The sequence below is a fragment of the Podarcis cretensis genome (genome assembly GCF_951804945.1).
Source record: "Podarcis cretensis genome assembly, chromosome: 17".
Taxonomy (NCBI): Eukaryota; Metazoa; Chordata; class Lepidosauria; order Squamata; family Lacertidae; genus Podarcis; species Podarcis cretensis.
The window spans coordinates 29,116,324-29,143,563 of record NC_137187.1 but is presented as its reverse complement, the minus strand read 5'-3'; the positions used below and the strand labels follow the sequence as shown (position 1 = coordinate 29,143,563).

Genomic DNA, 27,240 nt, shown 5'->3' with positions numbered 1-27,240 from the left:
CATCGGAACTGATCCTGCAATGCCTAGTTGACAGCAGCGCTCCAAGCGTTAAGAGAAACAATATTTTCAGCTTTAAGAGTAATTAGGTATATTTACACAGGCGCAACAGGGGATTGTGAATACCCAGCAACTCCTCTTAATTATTACTACCGTTGTGGTTATTTGTTAATTTATATACTACTTATTATGCCAAAACTATGTGGCCGAAGGAGTAATAGTCATGGTAACGGATCAATACTGAAAAGCTCTTTCATATTCCAAGGAAGAGTGTTGTTGCTTTCTAATTTGCATACCCAAAGAACTCATACTTTCCTTCATGCCAGCTGCTGACAAACACACTCATCGTTTGTTTTCCGTTTTGACCAAGCCATCTATCTGTCATAAGATGGAGATGTGGAAGGAATTAAGTCAATTCTTCTATTCAAATCAATTAAAAAAACAAGCTTCTGCTTCTTACACATACCATAAGGTAAAGGTAAAGGTACCCCTGCCCGTACGGGCCAGTCTTGACAGACTCTGGGGTTGTGCGCCCATCTCACTTAAGAGGCCAGGGGCCAGCGCTGTCCGGAGACACTTCCGGGTCACGTGGCCAGCGTGACATCGCTGCTCTGGCCAGAGCCAGAGCCAGAGCCGCACACGGAAACGCCGTTTACCTTCCCGCTGGTAAGCGGTCCCTATTTATCTACTTGCACCCGGAGGTGCTTTCGAACTGCTAGGTTGGCAGGCGCTGGGACCGAGCAGCGGGAGCGCACCCCGCCGCAGGGATTCGAACTGCCGACCTTTCGATCGGCAAGCCCTAGGCGCTGAGGCTTTAACCCACAGCGCCACCTGCGTCCTTTACACATACCATACCCTCCAACAAAAATAGGAACATCCTGTTCCATCATTATTATTATTATTATTATTATTATTATTATTATTATTATTATTATTATTATTATTATTATTACCACCCCTGATTGGGTTGCCACAGCCACTCTGAGCACCTTCCAACATATATAAAAACTTAATAAAACATTAAACATTTTTAAAAACCACCCTATAGAGCGCTGCCTTCGGATGGCTCAGGGGTCACATAACTCCATACCCTCCAACATTCCTCTGATGGAAATAAGGACACCCTAAGGAAAAGTGGGGACGCAGGTGGCGCTGTGGGTTAAAGCCTCAGCGCCTAGGACTTGCCGATCGAAAGGTCGGCGGTTCGAATCCCTGCGGCGGGGTGCGCTCCCGCTGCTCGGTCCCAGCGCCTGCCAACCTAGCAGTTCGAAAGCACCTCCGGGTGCAAGTAGATAAATAGGGACCGCTTACCAGCGGGAAGGTAAACGGCGTTTCCATGTGCGGCTCTGGCTCGCCAGAGCAGCGATGTCACGCTGGCCACGTGACCCGGAAGTGTCTCCGGACAGCGCTGGCCCCTGGCCTCTTAAGTGAGATGGGCGCACAACCCCAGAGTCTGTCAAGACTGGCCCGTACGGGCAGGGGTACCTTTACCTTTACCTTTAAGGAAAAGTGGGACAATCCAGGATCAAACCAGAAACTGTCCCTGAGAAACAGAGGCACTTGGAGGTTTTGAGCCACAATTTGTGAAGTTTATTGCAGTGCAGCCACAAATCCAGAGCCCCAAATGGCAACTGGTTTCTTTGAGGCATATGGACTAGGTGAATCTTTATAAACGTTTCCAGCCAGTGCCGGATTTACGTATAAGCTAAACAAGTTATAGCTTAGGGCCCCACTCTCTTGGGGGCCCCAATGAAATTTAAATGGGGGGAACGGATGTACATTTCCAAAATATAAGATAAAGGTAAAGGGACCCCTGACCATTAGGTCAAGTCGTGGCCGACTCTGGGGTTGCACACTCATCTCGCTTTATTGGCCGAGGGAGCTGGCGTACAGCTTCCGGGCCATGTGGCCAGCATGACTAAGCCGCTTCTGGTGAACCAGAGCAGCGCACGGAAACGCCATTTACCTTACCACCGGAGCGGTACCTATTTATCTACTTGCACTTTGATGTGCTTTCGAACTGCTAGGTTGGCAGGAGCAGGGACCGAGCAACGGGAGTTCACCCGTCGCGGGGATTCAAACCTCCGACCTTCTGATCGGCAAGTCCTAGGCTCTGTGGTTTTACCCACAGTGCCACCTGCGTCCCAAAATGTAAAATAAAAACCAATAAAATAAAACCTACATACAGCAACAGTGGTTTGTGTTGTGTAGGCTTCTAAAATGTAAGTCATGGGCCCCGCCTGTTAGCCTGCTCCCTCAAATATCCCTGGTTTGCTCCTTTCTATATATAGGGTGCCTACATTCTGCATGGATGGTTGCATGGCATCAAGTGCAAATGGCTTGAGATACCTATGAGGTCCATAAATGCCCATATAGCATATATTCAACACAAAAAACAACAACAATTTGTTGTTGACAAAGAGCCCCATTACCTTCAGTAGCGTAGGGCCTCATCAAACCTAAATCTGGCCCTGTTTTCAGCACAACCTTTTCCAAAAATATGGATCTGCAAGGCATTTCTAGAAATCCAAGCCTATTCATACAAAAACGGCTTAGCACTCTGAGCTCCATCAACACAGATGCACTCACAAGAAACCACTTCCACAGATGGGTGCCAGTAAAAGTCGGTCGTTGGCACCCACCATTTCAAGTCCATGTTTAGGACCATGGGTAGGCAAACTAAGGCCCGAGGGCCTGATCCGGCCCAATCACCTTCTAAATCCGGCCCGCGGACGGTCTGGGAATCAGCATGTTTTTACATGAATACAATGTGTCCTTTTATTTAAAATGCTGATCCCTGGTAAATTATGCTCAAGGCGGCTTACAACATGACAAGGTTTACATAATTACAAACATAGCAGAAGTCATAAACAATAAATAAAACACATGAAAAAGTACACAACCAAATGGAAACAATTTCCAGGTAAATTGTAAGATCTAAAACTAAAGATACAATAGTAATATCAATACAGTGGTATCTCTGGATGCGAATGCGATCTGTTCCAGAGGCCCGTTCGCATCCAGAAGCGAACACAACCCGCATCTGCGGATGCGCATGACATCAATTTGACTGCGCATGCGTGAGCGGTGAAACCTGGAAGTAATGCACTCCGTTACTTTCGGGTCGCCGCAGTGCGCAACCCGAAAATACTTATCCCAAAGCTATTTCAACCCAAGGTATGACTGTAACAGCAACAGCTCTCTCAACCCCCGTGAACAATACTCCAGCCCAAGAATCTGTTCAACAGCCTCAGTTTTTGTAGCTGGAGTCAGTCCGCACCACTCTCCCAGGCCAGATGGGAAAGGGCCAGCAAGGCAAGGCACAGGTCTTCCACGGCTCACGGCCAAGGTGGTCTCATTTAAAACAACACAGATAAAAATTAAAAACAATTTAAAAGCAGCTGCAACTTTCAGGCACCTGGTCGGCCACTGTGAGACCAGGATGCTAGACTAGAAGAGCCACTGGCCTGATCCCGCAAGCTCTCCTCAGGTTCTCATATACCACCTGACCAGTTGGAAATTAGCCAGGCGCCAGGTGCATTTTGCTACTGGAGCGAGTGGATCCAATTGCAACTACGTGGAGATTTGTGGGCGCTGGATTGGCAACCACAGTTTAAAAAATCTCTGCCTTAGTCCACAGTTAATACCATGTCCACTGTGTTTCTCCTTCTTGCATTCTGGGACAAGGGAACTGTATGAAGCGCAAGTCAAGCAATGTAGTTGAGATCATAAAATCATAGATCTTTGGAAGGCACCCCAGGGATCAACTAGCCCAACCCTTGACGAATAGGGGGTGACCTAACCTATATTTAAGGTGCCATTGCACATGAATAGGTTACCCCTATTCGTCACCCAGCTTATATATCTGAGTTTCTGAAACTGCACCTGACCTAAAAGAACACCAACACGTTCAGTGCAGGTATGCAGAATACAGGTCTTACATACAGTGGTACCTCGGGTTACATACGCTTCAGGTTACATACGCTTCAGGGTACAGACTCCGCTGACCCAGAAATATTACCTCGGGTTAAGAACTTTGCTTCAGGATGAGAACAGAAATCGTGCAGTGGCGAGGCAGCAGCAGCAGGAGGCCCCATTAGCTAAAGTGGTGCTTCAAGTTAAGAACAGTTTCAGGTTAAGAACGGACGTCCAGAATAAATTAAGGATGTAACCAGAGGTACCACTGTATTTTAAGAAGCTCCCGGTTTGTATCAGGAGCTCTTCCAGGGAAGAAATGGGAGCGTGACCAACCCAAAATCAGATAATTGACCCCATAATTAAGTTCTCAGGTGGCACAGCAAGGAATAATAATAAAAATAATAATAATTTATTATTTCTACCCCGCCCATCTGGCTGGGCTTCCCCAGCCACTCTGGGCGGCTTCCAACAAAATATTAATATACAGTAATGCATCAAACATTAAAAGCTTCCCTAAACAGGGCTGCCTTCAGATGTCTTCTAAAAGTCTGGTAGTTGTTGTTCTCTTTCTGCAAGCCCTCCTGCATCTCCCCCTCAAGTATGCACTCAGTATCTCTCTCCTGGAAAGGGGCGCAATTTCCATGTTATACATATATCCACAGAGGTAAGTAGAGGAAATAAGCAGCGACCTGACTTTCAGAGGACATCTGTAGGCAGCCCTGTTCAGGGAAGTTTTTAATGTTTGGTGTCATGTTGTGTTTTGATTCATTGGAAACCGCCCAGAGTGGATGGGGAACCCGGTCAGATGGGCTGCATTTAAATATGTTGTTGTTGTTTTCAGGAGGCAAGCAGGACCATAAACGAATGGACCTTAATCCTGGTCCTGTTCCCACTTCAGAGAGGCAACAGCGACTGCACACAAGCGAAGTTTAAGTGGTAACCATGGAAGTTATCACAGAAGTAGACCAAGAAGTGTTCTCTCCTCAAAGGAAATGAATGGATGGATGGATGCACCCTTATAACAAACCTAGGCTTAGAAAAGCGTTCAGAAAAGACCATGTGAAGTTTAAGCCTCATCTGTACACACACACACTAAGACGATTTCATATTCAACTCTTAATCCCATTGTTTTGTCCCTGTTTCCTAGATGCAACAATCACCATACCTAAGGAAGCCTTTTAGTGGTCCGGACTTTTCATCCACATAAACATTCACATTTACACACAGCTATTTGCACAGCAAGGTAAAAACTGCTGGTTTTGAAAAGACGTGCAGAAGAATCCAAGTTTGAATTCAACATTATTAAAAGCAGCCAGGCTACGCGGGGGGGGGGGGCGGATTTTCGATTTTCCTACAGTCTCCCAACAGACTGCTTAAGTAATAAGACTGAGCAGCAGATCAATAAACTTCCAGCTCCGCATAAAATGCAGCTTCATTAGCTAATTCACGTGCCCGGCAGCCAAGAGGGAGGGAAAGAAAGTTGAATTCTTTTTCTCCCTTCAGCAAAGAGAGAGAGGGAGAGGGAGAGGGAGAGGGGGGAAAACGCACAATGAAGCGCTGATAGGCACCATCCTTCTCGCCTCCAAAATGTTGTGTTCCCTTCGACCTTCCCCCCACCCGCACCTCAAATACCTTTGATGTTTCCAGAACAAAAGCTTCCCTCTTTCCCGCTGTTCCAAGGGACGGAGGGAGAGGTGAACCAGCAAAAAGAGGAATGGGGAGGGGAAGAGGAAAAGAGAGAGAGAGAGAGAGAGAGAGAGAGAGAAGGGCAGAGGAAAGAGAAGCAGCAAACCCCTCCGAGCACACCTCCCCCCCCCCCCCCGAGGCCCGGGACATTGCAATGTCAAGTGAAGGGGAACCCGAAGTTCTTTGCAAAAAAAATAAGTAAGAGCGCGGCGCGTTGCTGCAGCTCCAGGCTCTGCAGGCAGAGACAGGACGGCGAGGCAGAGACTCGCGCAGAGGGAGCCCCTGGCCGCCCGCCCCCCGTCCCCCGCGCAGGAGATAAGGCACCCAAGAGAAAGGAAAGGGGGCGTGAGGGGGAGGCAAGAGGGCGCCAGTCGGCAGGAGGAGAGAGCTGTCCTGCCTCCCCACCCCCACCCCAAGGTGGAGAGGGTTGCCACCTGCAAAATGCTGCGTCCCGTATGGAGAGATCCCGGGTCCCCCTCTGTGCCAAGTTAGGGACCCTCTCTCCAGTCCAAGGGTGCGCGAAAGGCCATGCATTGAAACTCTGGGTTGCCAAGCGCAGGCAAGAGTTACAAACGCATGTGCGCGCCGCCGCCCCCGCGCGTGAACGTGCGTCCTGTTAGGCTGCGAGAGATCGCTTGGAAGGTGCAGCAACCAAAAAATCGCCCCCCTCCCCTGTCCTGCATTTTGCCTGAACAAAGGTGGCCACCCTCGATGGGGAAGGAGCGGGGGGGTTGTTCCCATGCTGCGTTTCCCACGACGGAGTTGCACAAACTTTCCCTTTCGAGAGGAACCCGCCCCCCCAGCGAATTTGCATGGGGGCGAAGGCGCAACCGGCCCCTCTTTCTTGCAACCCCCCCCCCAAAACCCTCCGGGAGAGGTGGGAAGAAAGACTCACCTCGGAGTTCTTGAACCTGCTGGGAAGCAGAAGGAGGAGGGACTCCGGTGCAAGTCCAAGCGCACGCGGGCGGGGAGGCGGGCGAGGGGTCTCCCGGAGGCGGCGGAGGACGGGCCAGAGACCGGCTGCTCCGCACAGACGGAGCCCCCCGGGAGCTGCGGGAGGAGCAGAAGCCGCCGCCGCCGCCACCTCCGCGACTCGGGACCTTTGGCGCTGCAAAAACTCCTCTTGGAAGCAGCTGCAAGCGCACCGGCTGGGAGGCGAGTGCGCCTGCGCTCCGATGCCAGGCTCTCCACCCCCCCCCCCGCAAAGGGAGGAGCAGCTGGAAGGAGAAATCCCCCGCCCCCGTGACGTCACGGATTCCACGGGCGAGGAGGTTCCAGTCACGTGGCCCTTCTCCCGGAGAGGGGGCTTGGCGCAGAGCAAAGGGGGGAGGCAGCGGGGGACGGGGTAGCGGGCGCCACGTCGGGGATCTGGTGCCTTTGCAAGATTAGGGTGGGGGCGAGGAATTGGAAGAAGGAAGGGGGGAGGGAGGCAGCCGGCCGGCCGGCGAGGAGCTGCGCCTTCTGCTGGGAAGAAGAGCTCTGTGGGGCTCGGAAGCCGGCGCGCGCGCGCGCTCGCTCTTTTGCGCAAAGGTCGCCCCCCGGGAAGCGTCCTCGCCTCCTTCCCAGGTGGAAAGGATTCTTCGGAGGAAAGCGCATGCATACGTTGTGGATGGGATCTAAGAAACGCAGGGAATCAGTGCTGGATTAGCTATATAGCTTAGGGCCCCAATCTCTTGGGGGGCACCCAAAAAAAAATTAAAGGGAAAAAAACTGGATGTACATTTCCAAAATATAAGATAAAAAGCAAATAAAATAAAACCTACATACAGCAACCGTGTTTGTTTTGTCCTATGATGTAAGTCATAGACGTGGATGGCGCTGTGGGTAAAAGTCATGGACGTGGGTGGCACTGTGGGTAAAACCTCAGTGCCTAGGGCTTGCCGATCGCATGGTCGGTGGTTCAAATCCCTGCGGCGGGGTGAGCTCCCGTCGTTTGGTCCCAGCTCCTGCCCACCTAGAAGTTCGAAAGCACCCCTAAGTGCAAGTAGATAAATAGGTACCGCTTTCTAGCGGGAAGGTAAACGGTGTTTCCGTGTGCTGCGCTGGTGCTGGCTCACCAGAGCAGCTTCGTCACGCTGGCCACGTGACCCGGAAGTGTCACTCTTAAGTGAGCTGGGCACACAACCCTACAGTCGGACACAACTGGCCCGTACGAGCAGGGGTACCTTTACCTTTATGATGTAAGTCAAAAGGGGCGCGGGTGGCACGGTGGGTTAAACCACAGAGCCTAGGACTTGCCAATCAGAAGGTCGGTGGTTCGAATCCCCGTGACGGGGTGAGCTCCAGTTGCTCGGTCCCAGCTCCTGCCAACCTAGCAGTTCAAAAGCATGTCAAAGTGCAAGTAGATAAATAGGTACCACTCCAGTGGGTAGGTAAATGGCGTTTCTGTGCACTGCTCTGGTTCGCCAGAAGCAGCTTAGTCATGCTGACCACCTGACCCGGAAGCTGTATGCCGGCTCCCTTGGCCAATAAAGCGAGATGAGCACCACGACCCCATAGTTGGCCGCGACTGGACCTAACGGTCAGGGGTCCCTTTACCTTTACTTTATTATGTAAGTCATGGCCCTCGCCTGCTCCCTAAAATATCCCTGGCTTGCTCCTTTCTATATATAGGGCAGATATACATTCTTCATGGACTGGTTGCATGGCAACATGTGCAAATGGCTTTAGATACCTATGAGGTCCATAAGTTACCATATAGCATATATTCAACACAAAAAAGCAACAATTTGTTGTTGACAGAGGACAGCTGGACATAGAAAGGGCCCCATTACCTTCAGGAGTTTAGGGCTTCATCAAATCTAAATCCGGCCCTTTGTGGATGGGACCTAAGAAATGCAGGGAATGCAAATCTGAATCATATTGGACGGAGGCAGGAATATTTTGATGAGGGCAGCCTTGCGTGCAAAGCTTGCATCCTTTAGATGAGCACAAAGTTCCCAATAATCCGCCTTGGGGAGGCATCTCCAGTCTCTGAAGAAAATTGTTTTCAGCATTCTACACCAATGAATTAAATACTATTACATGCGGCATCAAAGTTTGTGCAGTACACACACACTTTGAAGCAACATACATACATGGGTGGAGTCAGGATTTAGTTGGGGGGCAGGCTTTGTGTTTTGGGGGGGCAGAACCAAGTTATCTGTGATGCAATTGGTTAGTTAGTTAAGTGTTTTTATTTATTTACTTGATTTAGGGAGGCAGCTGCCTCCCCGTGGCTGTGATTATGTATATCTACAAACACACACACACACTGTTTAGCACAGGAGAAAACGTAAAGTCGCTCATATTCTGCCGCTAAGGTAGTTTTTGTTGTTGTGTGTGTTGAACAGAAAAGGAAGCCCCTTTTTCCAAAGGGAAAACTCCCTTTGCTTTGCATCCCTTTCCTTGCTCCCGTGTCTCTGACTGGCCCTGACCTCGATAGAAGGTTGCTGCGTTTCTGTGACAACATCAACACCATGTTCCCGTTTCCATAGGACACAACAGATGTCTGTGTTTTCCATCTGTCTCTATAATTGATCGGTGTAAGCAATGATGTGCCCCTGGCTGCTGCTTTCTGAAACTTTAAAAAAGCAGCACACATTTAGATAAGCGGAGATTGCCTGCCTTGCGTTTTGTTGCACCTGTGTCAAGTTTTGGTCCCCCAATTCCGGTCTCTAAATATTTGCCCCTTGGCCCACTGGTAAAAGCCTCTGCCACTCAGTTGCTGTAAAGATCCATTTTCCTTGCATATCAAAATATCAAACCAGGCAGAGGGCCTTCTCAGTGGTGGCGCCCTCCCATCGACATAACTTTTAGAAGACATCCAAAGAAGAAGAAGAAGAAGAGTTTGGATTTGATATCCCACTTTATCACTACCTGAAGGAGTCTCAAAGCGGCTAACATTCTCCTTTCCCTTCCTCCCCCACAACAAACACTCTGTGAGGTGAGTGGGGCTGAGAGACTTCAAAGAAGTGTGACTGGCCCAAGGTTACCCAGCAGCTGCATGTGGAGGAGCGGGGAAGTGAACCCAGTTCACCAGACTACAAGTCCACTGCTCTTAACCACTACACCACACTGGCTCTGGAAGTTTTTAATGTTTTATTATGTTTTTAATATTTGGTTGGGAGCCACCCAGAATGGATGGGGAAACCCAGCCAGCTAGACGGGCTATCATCAGCATCATAAAAAAAAAGAGCACTACAACATTTGGGGCCAGAATAGACCCAGCTTCTGACCTTGTTGTTGTTTAGTCGTTTAGTCGTGTCCGACTCTTCGTGACGCCATGGACCAGAGCATGCCAGGCACTCCTGTCTTCCACTGCCTCCCGCAGTTTGGGCAAACTCATGCTGGTAGCTTCGAGAACACTATCCAACCATCTCATCCTCTGTCGTCCCCTTCTCCTTGTGCCCTCCATCTTTCCCAACATCAGGGTCTTTTCCAGGGAGTCTTCTCTTCTCATGAGGTGGGCAAAGTCTTGGAGCCTCAGCTTCAGAATCTGTCCTTCCAGTGAGCACTCAGGGCTGATTTCCTTCAGAATGGACAGGTTTGATCTTCTTGCAGTCCATGGGACTCTCAAGAGTCTCCTCCAGCACCAGAATTCAAAAGCATCAATTCTTCGGAGACCAGCCTTCTTTATGGTCCAGCTCTCACTTCCATACATCACTACTGGGAAAACCATAGCCTACTGACAAAAAAAAATTCACACCGGGTACCACCTGACCTTGCTACGCCACTGCCTGCATTGTGGACTAGATGAGCCTCAGGGTCCCTTTGAGCTCTACAATTCTATGATTCTGTGAAGCACCATGCAAGGACTCTTTGTAATGATGTTCTGCAGCCCTGACAATGATCCCCTGATGTCAGGAGATTGACAGTTGGGTGTGAGGGGTAGGGGAGATAAGAATCATAGAATTGTGGAGTTGGAAGGGACCCTGGGGGTCATCTATTCCAATCCCCTGCAGTGCAGGAATATGCCGCTGCTCCATAAAGAGATCGAAGCTGCAACCTTGGCATCCCCAGCACCATGCTCTAGCCAACTGAACTATCCCCTGTCAGATCCTTTTCCGCACTCCTGAGTTAAATTCCCATGGGTGGAGAATCTCTTTCAGCCTAAGGGCCACATTGCCTGTTGGAGAGGCTTCCAGGGGCCACATGCAGCTGGTTGGTGCCGCAAGCAACGGCAAACAGAACAAACCTGACTTTCCCCCTTTGCACACCTGGCTCGTTTCTACACACCAGCCCATTGCACCACCTCACGCAGGAGCAGTGAGGCGTGCGGCCCCTGGTGAGCCCCAAGGGCCGAATAGAGTTCCGCAGAGCCACATTTGGCCCCTAAGCCTGAAGTTCCAGGGTCCCAAGTTGGGCCATCAATACAGAGGAGAGCATTGTGGGAAAGAGGTATTTTGGGAATCTATCTTACATGCAGATAGATAGTCCTTTAACCCCTTCGTGGCATCTAAATGAGAAGTGCTCCTGTGCCCTGTTTATCTAAGCGCTGCTGCTCTGAATTCCTTAGGTCTCGCAAGCATAGTTACTTCAGGACCTGAGTGCGCTGGCTAAAGGACCTGACTTTACCATTTCAGTTCTACAAACTCCTTGTATACTTGCATTAGGTAAAGGGACCCCTGACCGTTAGGTCCAGTCGTGACCGACTCGGGGGTTGTGGCACTCATCTCACTTTATTGGCCCAGGGAGCCGGCGTACAGCTTCTGGGTCATGTGGCCAGCATGAGTAAGCCGCTTCTGGCGAACCAGAGCAGTGCACGGAAACGCTGTTTACCTTCCCGCCAGAGTGGTACCTATTTATCTACTTGCACTTTGACGTGCTTTCGAACTGCTAGGTTGGCAGGAGCTGGGAGAAAGCAACGGGAGCTCACCCCATCATGGGGATTCGAACCGCCGACCTTCTGATCTGCAAGTCCTAGGCTCTGTGGTTTAACTCACAGTGTCACGCGCGTCCCTATTGCATTAGGAAGTAGTTAACAAGTGAATTCATGGACCCAGAACAAGTGGCTCAACAACTGCCAGCATTGTGAAGAGTCCTGGTCTTTCTTTTCCGATTCAGGTGCACAATGTTGCTTGTTGATCAGGCAAGGTAATTGTTCCATCGCTGACAAAGCCTCAGCTGTTAAATATTGGGCCTCTCATCTCCCTGTTCCTTTCTCTATTCTGCTGTCAGTCACTAGCGTCTTGTGACTTTCTTCTCTAGCTGTTCCTTGTTTCTCTGTCTTATTTCCTTGGCCACAAGAGGCTTCTCCCGCAAATGCCATTGTCCAACTTTTCTACACCTGCAATAAACTAAAGAAGTCACATAGCACAAATCAAGCTATTTCGATTTTATGAAATGAAATATAAGAATGGTGTGTTTAACCCAGTGTGACCAGTTTAAGGTTAGTGGAGATTAATTTTTTATGGGATTGGCACATTTTAGTTCCTGTTTTTTTTTTGTATTATTATTATTATTATTATTACTACTATTAAAATGGAGGGTTCCCAAGCCCTAAGGAATGCAAAGTTTCCATCCTCATTTCAAAGTCTGAAAAACATCATCCAGGAAATTCCACTCCATTATTACATCTTTAAGCTAAGCACTTATGATGCAGTTGCACCAAAAGCTATTTCTACAACCACTTCAAGCGGCAAGCCAATGCCCCATTACGTGCGTGGATAGCTTTTATTTAGAAACTAAAAATATCACAGGAAAGACATTTAAAAAATTGTATTTTTAGAAACACCTCCATGCTGCAACTCTTGCTTACCCAAGTAATTATTAGCACTTACCGTGGTGTATTTAAGAAAACGCGTTAATATTTTATGCATGGGTTTTCAACTGCTGAGAAAAGGGTGCATCATCCCTCTCACAAATGTAGTCAGAGCAACAGGGAGGCTGTTCAGCTTGATGAGCATGCTACAATTCTCTTTCTGTATATGCAAACGACAAACTCCACTCTCAATTCTAAATGCATTTTCTTGAGCATGAGCCCCTTCACTTCTAAGCAAACTTACTTCTGAGATGAAGAACCCTAAGTAGCTATAGGAGGAATAATAAATCACAGTCAGTGCCGGATTAACGTATAAGCTAAACAAGCTCTAGCTTAGGGCCCCACTCCCTTGAGGGCCCCCCAAAAAATTAAAGGGGAAAAACCTGGATGTACATTTCCAAAATATAAGATAAAAAACCAAACAAAATAAAACCTACATACAGCAACAGTGTTTTGTGTTGTGTAGGCTCCTGTGATGTAAGTCAGGGGCCCCACCTGCTAGCCTGCTCCCTAAAATATCACTAGTTTGCTCATTTCTTTATATAGGGTGCCTACATTCTGCTATTTATAATTATTAGTAGTTTGCATCATATATTTGCACCTATTATTATTTCATATTATAGCAAGTTTCTAGAGACTAGATTATGAGTCTTTGTAAATTGTGTTTCTAAAGGAACTTTTGTTCTTGCCAAATGCCAATGTGTTTGCATTATTAAGTTTGTTATGAATTACCAAAACATCATTTTAAGTTAAAGCTTAATAATTATTTCACTATTAATATACTTCTTAATTGTATTTCAGTTCAACAATTACTTTGATAAAATACATATTTTGTTATGTGCAAACGGCTTGAGATACCTATGAGGTCCATAAATTACCATATAGCATATATTCAACACAAAAAACAGTGACCATTTGTTGTTGACAAAGGACAGCTGGACGTAGAAAGGGCCCCATTACCTTCAGGAGCTGAGGGCCTCATCCAACCCAAATCCGGCCCTGATCCCAGTAAACTCATTACGTTTTACTTCCAAATACATTTGCATGGGACTCCTCTGTAGTTGTGCTTAGGGCAGTGGGTGTTGTACCACACAAAGCCCACCACTGCAGCTGCCCCCTTGAATAAGGGCTGCCTATGTGAGTACCAGCTCAAAGGTCAGGTCCCGAGACTAATAAACAGATGAACTTAGGACATCATAAAGAGCTGAGCAAGGCAAACAAAGCACCCTCTTTCTTTATTTTTTGACTCCTTCAAAAGCTTCCAACCAGTGACAGTTCCAGTGGATACAACTGAAAAGGAAATCAATGGTAATCTTCCCTGCATAAAAGCTTCGGGGTTTGGAGACAAGCAGGATTAGATGTCCCAGAGATAGGAAGGGTGTTCAGTTCTGCTGTACGATGTGAGCCAAGAAATACACACAACAACAGAGGGATGTTTCACTGCAGAACACAAGCAAGCAGTATTAGGCAGGCACAAGGACTGTGATGCAACTAGACCACAGCACTGGCTGCTTCAACTGGCTCCCAGAGATCAATAGTCTTTTAACAGTCCTGGGATTGGATATAGACCCTTTGGCAGGCAGGCGGGCATTCTGCCGCTGAACAATGGGCCTGGCCTGAGCTGCAGCCTCTGTGATACAGAGGAGTTCCTGACATGATGGGCAATCTAGGGTCTGCGTATCAATCCTAAATACAGCGTTTGAAACTATAAGTCAACTCACACAACCCCTCTATAGCATGTTCAGAATCTACATACCCTCCAACATTTCTCTGATTAAAATAGGGACATCTTATATAATACAGTGGTACCTCGGGTTAAGTACTTAATTTGTTCTGGAGGTCCGTTCTTAACCTGAAACTGTTCTTAACCTGAAGCACCACTTTAGCTAATGGGGCCTCCTGCTGCCGCCACGCCGCCAGAGCACGATTTCTGTCCTTATCCCGAAGCAAAGTTCTTAACCTGAAGCATTATTTCTGGGTTAGTGGAGTCTGTAACCTGAAGTGTATGTAACCTGAAGCGTATATAACCCGAGGTACCACTGTAATAATAAAAAAATACAGTCATACCTCTTGTTACGTTTGCTTCAGGTTAAATCTTTTCAGGTTCCGTCCCACTATGACCTGGAAGTACCGGAAAGGGTTACTTCTGGGTTTTGCCGCTCTAGCATGTGCGGATGCTCAAAATGATGTCACATGCATGCGCAGAAGCGGTGAATCATGACCCGGAACAGATCCCGTTCACAACCAGAGGTACCACTGTACAGCCATACCTTGGAAGTCGAACGGAATCATAACCCGCGTCGGACATTCGGGTTGCAAAGAACGCTCACAAACCGGAACACTCACTTCCAGGTTTGCGGTGTTCAGGAGCCAAAACATTTGAGTCACAAGACGTTTGATTTCCGACGTACGACTGTATTTAAAATTATGCCCCAGCCACTCTGGGAGTCTTCTAACATATACCGGTATATAAAAACATAAGAAAACATGAAACACTAAAATGCTTCCCTATACAGAGCTGCCTTCAGATATGATCTTCTAAAGGTCTTCTAAAGGTTGTCTAGTTACATATCTCCTTGGCTTGGGGGTTGCATAACTCCATACCTTCCAGCATTTTTCCAATGAAAATAGAGACATCCTAAGGAAAAGCAGGACTTGCCAGGATCAAATCAGAAACCAGGACAGTTTCTGTATATCTGGGACTGTCCGTGGAAAATAGGAACACTTGGGGGGTCTGAAAGGCATAGGCAAACTCCAGCCCTCCAGATGTTTGGGACTACAATTCTCATCATCCCTGACCACTGGTCCTGTTAGCTAGGGATGATGGGAATTGTAGTCCCAAACACCTGGAGGGCTGGAGTTTGCCTATGCCTGATCTAGACAATGTGGAGCCCTTTGGAGTTTGGTGTGAGCTGGACTGTGATCTGGGAAGCCAGATCATATGCAGACATGAAGCTCACTGGGTAAGCTTGAGCCAGTCACAGCCTCTTGGTCTAACCTACCTCACAAGGTTGTTGTGAACCATGTACATCACCTTTAGTTCCTTGGCAGAAAATGTGATATAGAAATGTAAGAAATAGCTAATGATAAAACTGGGCGGTCCCAAGTCTGCTAAAACCGAGTTAAGTGGAAATAAAAGTCAAATTGAGAGTGAAGTAGTCAGATGATCAGTGGGACATGTTCTGGGTTCTGCATTGGCCCATTATAAATATGGATTGAGTAGGCTATATTTAGGGACATGGGTGGCGCTGTGGTCTAAACCACTGAGCCTCTTGGGCTTGCCAATCAGAAGGTCGGCAGTTCAAATCCCTGCGACGGGGTGAGCTCCCGTTGTTCGGTCCCTGCTCCTGCCAACCTAGCAGTTTGAAAGCACGTCAAAGGGTAGACAAATAGGTAGGTACCACTCCAGAGGGAAGGTAAATAGTGTTTCCGTGTGCTGCTCTGGTTCACCAGAAGTGGCTTAGTCATGCTGGCCACATGACCTGGAAAAACTGCTGGCAGACAAACGTCGGCTCCCTTGGCCAGTAAAGAGAGATGAGTGCTGCAACCCCAGAGTTGTCCGCGACTGGACTTAACTGTCAGGGGTCCCTTTTACCTTTTAAGGCTATATTTGGTTAAGCAAACTGGTCCTAGCTGAGCCATTAGGGAAGAAGATCCAACAGTAGCATCTCCCACTTGTTCCTTCCTTGTCCAATCTCTCACCCTCCCTTCCCATGGATTTGTTGACAGAAAGGACAGTCTCTTTGCTCTAGCAGGTGGGTGGGCAGCAGGGGCTGCTGGGACCAGAAGATTGAGGGAAAACAATGGGAAAAGCTGTTAGCAGCAGCTTTTCCTTTCACAGCATGCATCTCTCCTAAATAAACAAGTGGTGAGAGCCAGAATTAAGTGCTAGGAACAAAAATAGTGTTGTGAATTTGCTGTCTGGCTACTGAGAATGGGTTTTGCCTGATTTGCAAAAGATGATTGGTGTAAATGACTCTTAATGTTCTTACATGGCTTTGGATGGTTCCCAAAAAGGAAGGTTCTTGGGAAATTATGTGTGTGAAAGAAACAGGAGTTTGGGGTTTGAAAGAGAGAGAAAGAGAGGTGGGAAATGGCCAAATGAAGCCCTTTAGAAAGCAGGTTCTGCCTCTAGGAATAGGATCCACAGCCTTGTAGGAGCAACTTCCTTACCTCTGTTGATGCTTTCATACCAGTAAGCGGTTATTCTGATTGGTTCAAAATTGGGAAAGGAAGAAATATCAACAACCTCAGATATGCAGATGACACAACCTTGATGGCAGAAAGTGAGGAGGAATTAAAGAGCCTTTTAATGAGGGTGAAAGAGGAGAGCGCAAAATATGGTTTGAAGTTCAGCATCAAAAAAACGAAGATCATGGCCATTGGGCCCATCCCCTCCTGGCAAATAGAAGGGGAAGAAATGGAGGCAGTGAGAGATTTTACTTTATTGGGCTCCATGATCACTGCAGATGGTGACAGCAGCCACGAAATTAAAAGACGCCTGCTTCTTGGGAGAAAAGCATTGACAAACCTAGACAGCATCTTAAAAAGCAGAGACATCACCTTGCCAACAAAGGTCCGTATAGTTAAAGCTATGGTTTTCCCAGTAGTGATGTATGGAAGTGAGAGCTGGACCATAAAGAGGCTGATCGCTGAAGAATTGATGCTTTTGAATTCTGGTGCTGGGGGAGACTCTTGAGAGTCCCATGGACTGCAAGAAGACCAAAACTATCCATTCTGAAGGAAATCAACGCTGAGTGCTCACTGGAAGGACAGATCCTGAAGCCGAGGCTCCAATATTTTGGCCACCTCATGAGAAGAGAAGACTCCCTGGAAAAGACCCTGATGTTGGGAAAGAAGGCAGGCACAAGGAGAAGGGGACGACAGAAGACGAGATGGTTGGACAATGTTCTTGAAGCTACCAGTATGAGTTTGACCAAACTGCGGGAGGCAGTGGAAGACAGGAGTGCCTGGTGTGCTCTGGTCCACAGGGTCACGAAGAGTCGGACACGACTAAACGACTAAACAACAACAAAACAAAGCGGTTAGGAAGAAATGCACTGTGAATCTCAAGTGCTCATGGAAATAAGTCAGAGAACTTCTCTAGAACTTCTCACCATCTGGGAGGGCATGCTGCCCACAATAGCATATAGCAGATTACAGGTGTCAAGGACTGATTTAGCCTAATCTGTAAGCCAGCCTGTGTCAACAGTAAACTTTTAGGCACCACACCATGTCTCTTAGATCTCCCCATTTCACCCCTTCCCCAATATTTCCTCAACACAGTCTTCCTCTTATCTCCCTCAACGGTCCTGTCTTTTACTTTTAAATACAAAATTTAAGGCCTTATATATATAATAAATGTTCATAAATGTACCAACCAAGCTCGTACATAGATATGCAGGCCACATGTCTGGAGCAGTACAGGGAAGACCTTCCTGAAACCATTTTGACTCCCCAACTCACCAAACGTTTTCTCTGCAAGGAGGAAGGGGGTAAGGGAACCTTCCCATTGTCTCAGGAACTGGGAAATCACCATCTCAAAGGAATGGCCAGACTACCAGGAAAGGCAATTGGATAAAGCATTATCAGATAACCTGACAGACAGGAAAAACAACAGCATTCAAATTTCTGTTGTAGACCGCCTTTTCTGTGATGTAGATATGATGATATGATGTTTGTGGGGGGTGGTCTTGATCTCCAGGGAAGGCAATTTAAAATGTCTATATGGGGGGCACACTTTGGTTCGGGGTCCTCCTCCTTTCCTGTGTGTAAGGGGAGCACCCTGTTGCAACAGATCAATAAAGATCAGGCTTACTAGCTGCTTTGCTTCTCAATATTCTCTGGTTGGCCTCTGTTATTTTCTCCGACCGATGGAGAGCCTACAAAGGACTCTATAAGGGCTCTTGTGTCCCCCATAAGGGAAGAAGGGCAGGTTTTGTTTATTACAACTTCTTATAATAAATCATGCATTATTATAGAGCAGTGGCAGAGCAGGTCTGCCCCCCCCCTGACACCCAGCTGCCCCCCATGACCCCTCCTGGCATCCGGTGCGCTACTGAATTGGAGTACAAATCAGGTGGATGGCTACGATTGTTTTAAAACATTTAAAACGAAATGTTGTTGTTGAAGTCCCTGCACTGTATCCGTCTAGTAAACATCCATGGAGCCAGCTCTCAAGTCAGAGCTCTTATCTAGGGTCAAAGAGGCATCATCGTCTCAGAAGACAACTGTCTTGATTCATGTCAAGGCTGGTCCTTGTGACCGATTCCTTTCTTGTGTTTCCTGTCCTTTAAAAAGGACCTGTTTCACGATACAAAAAGAAATCAGACCACAATCCCTTAATTGTACGGCTGAAAGCAGGGACTGCTTGGGTGTGATTAATTCATTAGACTACCGATGACAGAGGGACAATGCCATGCTAATTACAGTGTGACGTGCCTGAAGCAGACAGAATCATACCAGAGCCCTGGGGGGACATTTTGCGGGGAACATTTTGTGAAGGAGTTCAGCTTTGTTATTGTGCTGAACAATAACAAATTGATTTATACCTGACTCTCCCCCCCCTTATTTTTCTATGTTTTAAAAACTTCCTCACCTATTTTTTTTTTTGGGGGGGGGAGAAGCAAACAATCAAATGACATATTCATAGAATCATAGAATTTCAGAGCTGGAAGGGACCCCTGTATCATCCATTCCAACCCCCTGTAATGTAGGAATCTCAGCTGAAGCATCTATGACAGATGGCCGCCCAACCTCTGCTTAAAAACTTCAGCCCAGTTCTATTTGGAAGATGCACCCCTGGCTGTGGGGGCTGTAGGATTAGGCAGAAACCCTGCTACAAGAACAAAACCCCTGCTACACACTGCTGCCATAACAGCTAGGCAGTGGCGTAGCGTGGGGGGTGCAGGGGGGGCGGCCGCACCGGGCGCAACATCTGGGGGTTAGGGTTAGGGTGCGCAAATCCACGGGTTAGGGGGCGCAAATTACTTGCCTTGCCCCGGGTGCTGACAACCCACGCTACGCCACTGCAGCTAGGGCAATGGACCAGTGGTGCTTAGCTAGCATTTTGTGTAAAAAGAATGCCCTTGGCATGGACAGACCACTTCCTGGTGAAGTTTGGATGGGCAATGGCAGTTAAGATGTCCCAGATTCATGAATGATTTAGGAGATTTTCCTTTTTTAAATAAAAATATTTTTATTGATTTTTACAAATAATTTCCAAACATCATATAACATACTTATCATATACAATGTTTTGGACTTCCATCAACTGCATCTGAAGATTTTTCAGTTTTGATCACTTAATCTGCATTTCATTATTTTCAGAATTACATTTAATACTCCTTCACTAATAATTCTGATGTATGGAAGTGAGAGCTGGACCATAAAGAAGACTGATCGCTGAAGAATCGATGCTTTTGAATTATGGTGCTGGGGGAGACTCTTCAGAGTCCCATGGACTGCAAGAATATCAAACCTATCCATTCTGAAGGAAATCAGCCCTGAGTGCTCACTAAAAGGACAGATCCTGAAGCTGAGGCTCCAAGACTTTGGCCACCTTATGAGAAGAGAAGACTCCCTGGAAAAGACCCTGATGTTGGGAAAGATGGAGGGCACAAGGAGAAGGGGACGACAGAGGACGAGATGGTTGGATAGTGTTCTCGAAGCTACCAGCATGAGTTTGACCAAACTGCGGGAGGCAGTGGAATACAGGAGTGCCTGGCGTGCTCTGGTCCATGGGGTCATGAAGAGTCGGACACGACTAAACGACTAAACAACAAAATAATTCTTATCATAGTCTTCTCTGCAGTATTTCGTATAATTCTCCTTACAAAGCTTCTTGCAATCCTACTAGCGTAATCTGTTGATTGCAATTGCTTTTCAAATAATTCATATATTTACTCCAGTCCTCTGAGAATCTCTGATCCTGCAGGTTTTGCGATTTAGGAGATTTTCCAGATGACTTGGCTGGTGTTCCTGTTGAGGTCCTGGTCTTACTCAGTGAGTAATTCAGTTGCTGCTGTGTCCCACGCACCCAAGGAATCCAAGCTCATTTCAAGGTCTGTGGGTGTTTTAACAAAAAGCACTTGGCCTGTGTCGAACTGGCAAGAGCTGGTTTGCAGGTGAAATGGAAAAGCACCGAGGAAAACATTACTGCAATTACTCGAGAGGAAGACCAAGCTCTTCTCCCCCTGTGTCAGCCAGAATGTGGGCCAGCTTGCTTTAGGCATTAAAACTATTGTTGTTGTTGTTGTTTAGTCGTTTAGTCGTGTCCGACTCTTCGTGACCCCATGGACCAGAGAACGCCAGGCACTCCTGTCCTCCACTGCACCCCGCAGCTTGGTCAGACTCATGCTGGTAACCTCAAAAACACTATCCAACCATCTCGTCCTCTGTCGCCCCCTTCTCCTTGTGCCCTCCATCTTTCCCAACATCAGGGTCTTCTCCAGGGAGTCTTCTCTTCTCATGAGGTGGCCAAAGTACTGGAGCCTCAGCTTCACAATCTGTCCTTCCAGTGAGCACTCAGGGCTGATTTCCTTCAGAATGGAGAGGTTTGATCTTCTTGCAGTCCATGGGACTCTCAAGAGTCTCCCCTTCATGGATCACTGCCTTGCCGTGGCGAAGGGGCTTGAAGAACTCAGAGAAGCTATGAACTATGCCGAGCAGGGCACCCAAGATGAACAGGTCATAGTGGAGAGTTTTGACCAAACGTGATCCACCTGGAGGAGGAACCGGCAAGCCACTCCAGTATCCCTGCCAAGAAAACTCCATGGACAAAGACAACAGGCATTAAAACTATAGCTTGATTTAAAATCAATCAATCAATCAATCAATCAATCTTATGGTCCAGAGACCCAACAAATCGTTACAAAGCAATGCACAATTCAGACAGCCTACCTCCAGGTTAAACAAGCATTTTGTTCAGACTTAAAGATAGGGATCATTAGTTCCTGCAACCACCGATAAAAACTTTGCCACTGCTAATGTTTTAGCATTTGTCCGGTCTTCCAATAGGAACCTGACATAGTGAGCCTCTGATTTTCCCAGGACAGGTACCAGCAAGGGTAATATCAGTTCAGCCCTGGCTTGCTCATATTTCGCACAGCGCAGCAAAATATGTTTTATAGAATTGATGTCTTGGGCACACGAGCAAAGTCTGTCCTGGTAGGGAACTCCTCTCAACCTGCCATCCAACACTGCAGAAGGAAAGACGTTTCGTCTGGCTTTGGTGAATAACCTTCGATAATTTAATTTCAAATCTGCCTTACACAATTGTAAGAGAACTGAGAACCTGGCTCTCCATGGTGCCATCCCTTGTGAAGTCATTTCTACCTGTGGATAAAAGGGAGATGGCAAATTATTCAATGGTTGTTTGACAGTGCTGAAGGACCAAGAGGAAAGTTTCTAAAATGCCAAGTTGCATGGCCAGAAGTGACAATTCTGAAAGCTTAACAAGTCAGCTTCATTTTCATTTATCCGGCCTCTTTGCTTTGTAGGGAAAGAGGTGACTTCTGGGAGCCCAGTTAACCTTCTTTTTTTAATTTTTAGCCACAATGCAGCACTCTGCAAGGTGTATGTTTCTGAATGGGAACGGATGAATGAAAAAATCTTTATTTGTTTCAGCCATCGGCCATAGCAAGAAAACAACAATACGATATACAGTGGTACCTCAGGTTACATACACTTCAGCTTACATACGCTTCAGGTTACAGACTCCACTAACCCAGAAATAGTACCTCAGGTTAAGAACTTTGCTTCGGGATAAGGACAGAAATCGTGCTCTGGCAGTGCGGCAGCAGCAGGAGGCCCCGTTAGCTAAAGTGGTGCTTCAGGTTAAGAACAGTTACAGGTTAAGAACGGACCTCCAGAACGAATTAAGTACGTAACCAGAGGTACCACTGTACAAAGAATAGAAATAAAAAGCCAGTTATATAAAATACATTTAAGGGTCAATAGTCAAATAGTGGGTCATATTCTAATTGCCCCAGCTAAAAACTTTGCAACTTTTGCTGTCACCTGCTTGTCTTGATCTGCCAAGAGAAAGCTTAATGGGAACTTATAGGACACGTCTTCCGCGACCGTCTTCAACATTTGCATCTGTGCTAACTTGAAAGGGCAGCATATGCCAAATGATGTGGACTTAGCCACAAGGTGTCTGGCTTTTCAGGATCTGCTTTTCTCTCCTCTGGGGAACTCTTGCCTGCCTGCTAGATCTTATCTGAGATCCCGCCATTAGGTTTGCGCATATCTATGGCTCAACAATATGCTCGATTTGTGCATGAATGCACAAGAATGCCATTCCAGAAATAATTTACTAGACAGAATGTAACTCCTTCCTTACTATATTTAGCCAAACCTTGTCAAGACTCTGTCCCCCCAGGATCCGGCCTCTCTTAATGGTTTTAATGAGTTGTTATTACAGCCATGACTCAGAGTTGCATCTCTGCATAGCTGTTGGAACACATATAATAATTCCTGAGCTATAAAAGGTTAATAGGGATGGAGTCCGTCCCCCCCCCCAGGTCTCACTGCCTATGTTATTTCCAAAGCTATAATTTGATAGCTATATTCATGGGAATATTTTTATTCTGCTTCACAGAATCTGGTGGGTCGCAGTGGGAAAGAGACTTGATTACAGTCTGCAGCTTTTAGGAGCCCATTTTGCAGAGTCCAGATTTTCACTTTAAGATTAGAAGGGGTGGGGCTAAAATTGAGTGCTCCCCCCTCAGTACTTTGGTTGGAATGAATTAGTCAAACTGACCAGGTTTGTAAAGCAGGTTTTTTATGGCTTGCTTAGTTTATGCAATTGATTTTGAGAACAATTTGGGTCCTCTGAGATTTTTCTTTTTAGTCCGGAGGCAGGGAAATAATCACACCTTGCCAGGGAATCAACAAGTGGATGTTAAGGTCAGGGACTGGGTCCTTAACAGGATGAATAAACTTACACTACACTGCAGAACCCCCATCACCTTTAAAATGCTGTTTTACCGTGTTCCATTAACACAACAAAACGCATGGGCACATGTGAGCCTAAACTGCGTGTGCATGGCAATTCCACAGATTATGAAAATAATCACTTCCTAAGTGCAGTACCGGGACGCGGGTGGCGCTGTGGTCTAAACCACAGAGCCTCTTGGGCTTGCCGATCAGAAAGTTTGGCGGTTCGAATCCCTGCGATGGGGTGAGCTCCCATTGCTCGGTCCCAGCTCCTGCCAACCTAGCAGTTTGAAAGCACGTCAAAGTGCAAGTACATAAATAGGTACCGCTCCGGCGGGAAGGTAAACGGCGTTTCCGTGCGCTGCTCTGGTTCACCAGAAGCGGCTTAGTCATGCTGGCCACGTGACCTGGAAGCTGTACGCTGGCTCCCTCGGCCAATAAAGCGAGATGAGCGCTGCAACCCCAGAGTCGGCCACGACTGGACCTGATGGTCAGGGGTCCCTTTACCTTTAAGTCCAGTACCAAAAGGGGGCAGATTTCTCAGCCCTCCTTCAGTTATTATTATTTTTTAAACCCTCCTACGACACTAATGGAAGAAGAAATCCCTACAATGTTTCCAGAGTTGAAAGACTTTTTTTTGCCCTTTCTGATTGCATGTTGGGGGGGGGGAGTTTTGGATGCTAGGGACCAGGGGTCGGCAACCTAAGGCCCATGGGCCACAAGCGGCCCACGGGGGTCATTTAACTGGTCCATGAGCCGCCCCCGAACTGAGCCGTCCACTTAGCAATTCCCCACGCGCTGCACTAAACCGGCGCAGCATGGCACGGGGACTCGCTTCCGTGGTGCTGAAATCGTGTCTGCGCATGCACAGACCCGTGAAATCATGTCTGCACAGACACAGATGCCGGAAATTGCGGATGCACGCGCGATCCGGCCCACGGAGGGATCTCCGCTGGAGTGAACTGGTCCAGGTGAGGTAAACCTTGCTGATCTCTGCTATAGACACAATGCCTTCCTGATCCACTCCAACACCTGCCCAGAAGACCCTATCTCTGGGCCTTCCGCCCTCAGAGCACCACCTGTGGGACAGCAACAGTGGCAGTGGTTTCTACTGCTGCACCTGAGAGACTTCTGCCTGCGGAGATGGAGGTCCGACTGTCCGACTCCCATGCAGCCATATGGTAGTTTAAAGATAGGAAAACGTACTGTGTCAGGATTAATCTCCTCTTATATTTGATATTTGTTTCTTTCTTTTTTCTTTTCTTTTTTAAACTGTACCAATTTACCGTATTTTTTGCTCTATAAGACACACTTTTTCCCTCCTAAAAAGTAAGCCACAGACACAAAAATGGAAAAGCTACACAAACAAAAACACAAAAAATAGCAAAAACAAAAGCACCAAATATCACCTCAAAACATTGCAATCAGAAACAGTAGGCTTTAATTAGGATGGGGGTGGGACTTAAATTTGCTGCTTAAGGGTAAAACGGGAGCAAATAAGCCTTAATTACTATGCAGGGGGCTCAAATTTGCTGCTCAATGGTGAAAACTGAAGTTTGGCTTCCAAGGCAAAGTTCGAAAACCGGAAGACCTGCTTCCAGGTTTGCAGTATTCGGGTTCCAAGTTGTTCAGGAACTAAGCTGTTCAAAAACCGAGGAAAATACATTTTTAAATACATTTTAAAAAACAAAACAAAAAAACTTGACATCTTTTTCCTGAGCAAAGACTACTGCATAAGCTGGCATTTTTGAAGAATGTAAAAGCGTGTAGGTGGCATCGCTCTAGGCTGCTGAAAGACCTGCAACCTTTGAAGAAAGCAACATCAGCTTATTCCGATTGTACCGACTGTTCTCCTTGCCAATTCCACTCATTCTTCTTGTACTGTCTCCACTGGGAAAGATGCCACCTTATTTTCAAATGGAGGATTGTGTGTGTTAAACCAATGAACACAGTGCATTCGCATGGAACGTTTCCAGGCTGTCTCAGTACCTGAATGAAGACTGTTCCGCCATTATCAAAGCTGACCTGCAACGGAAAATGAAATTGGCTTTCTGCCTTCATGGCTATGTTTTCGGCATTCAAAGGAGTTTGACAAGGTTACGTTTGTTTTGATGTGCTCTTCTAACCTCAGGACTACTGGGAATTGTAAATTTAATAAGAGAGCCTTTCCCCTTAAAGCAGTGTTTATCATCTTGAACTAAGATTTATTTGGACATTTTAATTAGTTGTCAAGAAAGCTTAACCAAACCCAATGTTATCAGAGATTATTAATAAAATTTCAGATTTTCACATCACTGCTACTTCTGCTATGTGTCTTGTGCAAAAGAGCAACCAAAACTGATACAACCAAAGACATAATTTGGTTAAGTGTCACAAGACATACATCACTTTCTCTCTTCTCGGCTCTCTAGCAGTTTCTAGCACTCTTAGGCCTCAACTATTCCTTTTACCCCTCACTTCCAGTACATGCAGCTGCGAATAGATATATAGAGAAGAAATGTACCAGGATGTCTCTATAGCTTCTGAAAGAGACTGGATTTTATGGGATCAACTCTTTCATGAGAACATCTGCCAGTTTTCCTTCATCACTGTAGGGTGGCCGAGGGCGCGTGTGCACCGTTGTTATGGGTGCTGCTTGAGCGTCGCCTGTATCGGCGCCACTCGAGTGCTGTCCGTATCGGCGTTGTGCATGCGTCGCCAGGCATTTTGCCCTGCCCCTCGACATTCCGCCCCGGATACCAGAGAACCTTCCTTCGCCACTGTCTACAGTGGCAAGCACTGAGATTTGCAGCTGCCACTCTAAGTAGTGTATTTGTGCAATACTTTGCTGAAGTACAAGAAACAGACAATCCACATTATACAGTGGATACTCGGGTTGCGGATGTGATCCGTGCAGGATGCATGTTCGCAACCCGCAGCAGCGCGTCTGCGCACATGTGGGTTGCAATTTGGCGCTTCTGCGCATGCACGATCGCTGAAACCTGGAAGTAACCCGTTCCGGTACTTCCGGGTTTCGGCGGTCCGCAACCTGAAAAAGCACAACCTGAAGCATCTGTAACCTGAGGTATGCAAGATTATTATTTTTCTGTCAAGGGCCACCATTCCTGGGGGGCAATGTGCTGGGGGACATAGGGGGTTGGAGCCAATAGGGGGCAGGGCCAGAACCAAAAGTGGGTGGGCCTTTTTCTCTCTGCCACGCCCTTTCCCCCATTCTTGCCACCTATTGTGGCCCTTGGGACCATAGCTGTCAACTTACAGATTTGAAAATAAGGGACCAGCAGCCTTGAAAATAAGGGATCAGCAGCCAAAATAAGGGACATGCAGCCTCACCTGTTCCAGGCACTCCAGTCTTCCTGTCCTCCTGCAGTCTGGTCAAACTCATGCTGGTAGCTTCGAGAACACTGTCCAACCAACTTTGTAACCAGAGGTTCAACTGAATAGAATCTGAACCACATGTACCACAAGGCCTATGAAGCCTCAACTTAAGATGGCTCCCCAGCCTGGCTTTGCACTGCAAAGTTTGCAGCAGCACGTGCAACAAAATGGCGTCCAGCATTCAAAAACCCCCTCAGCTTGCATTAACTAGCCACACACACACAGCTTCCCCCCTCGCCATGAGATCGCCAGTCACCCACCATTTTAGTCAACCAGCTCCTTTCTTTTCCCCCATAAGTCAATCGAAGGAGCCTCCAAAACAAATTCAAAAGCCCCCACTCCCACAAGATCTCCTTTCCTTTTCCCCCACCATGTGCCCCTGCTCCAGCAAGCTTTTCGCCGGCAAGGGTGAGTGGGCCGTCAATGACGTATCCATCCGATTCTGATCCGAACACTCAGCACAGGTATGTTCAACTTCTGAGCCCCTCTGAGCCAAAGGCAGAAAGCCCAGCCAGCAGCCAAACGAAGCCTCAAGGAAAACCACCGTCACCTCTCCGCTGGGAAGCGCTGAGCAAAGGCGA

General features: G+C 47.2%; 1 protein-coding gene and 1 long non-coding RNA gene across 2 annotated transcripts in view; one reads left to right on the top strand and one right to left on the bottom strand.

The window, feature by feature from the left end:
- Positions 1-6,644, bottom strand: part of KANK1 (KN motif and ankyrin repeat domains 1) — a 124,037-nt gene extending 117,393 nt beyond the window's left edge. Inside the window, exon 1 of the mRNA XM_079959160.1 lies at positions 6,497-6,644. The gene's annotated coding sequence lies outside the window, so the exon portion shown is untranslated. The remainder of the gene's footprint in view (positions 1-6,496) is intronic.
- The window catches only part of LOC307206632, a 218,908-nt gene extending 196,665 nt beyond the window's left edge, over positions 1-22,243 (top strand). The window contains exon 3 of the long non-coding RNA XR_013834438.1: positions 22,163-22,243. This is a non-coding gene — a long non-coding RNA (uncharacterized lncRNA). The remainder of the gene's footprint in view (positions 1-22,162) is intronic.
- Positions 22,244-27,240: the final 4,997 nt, after the last annotated feature.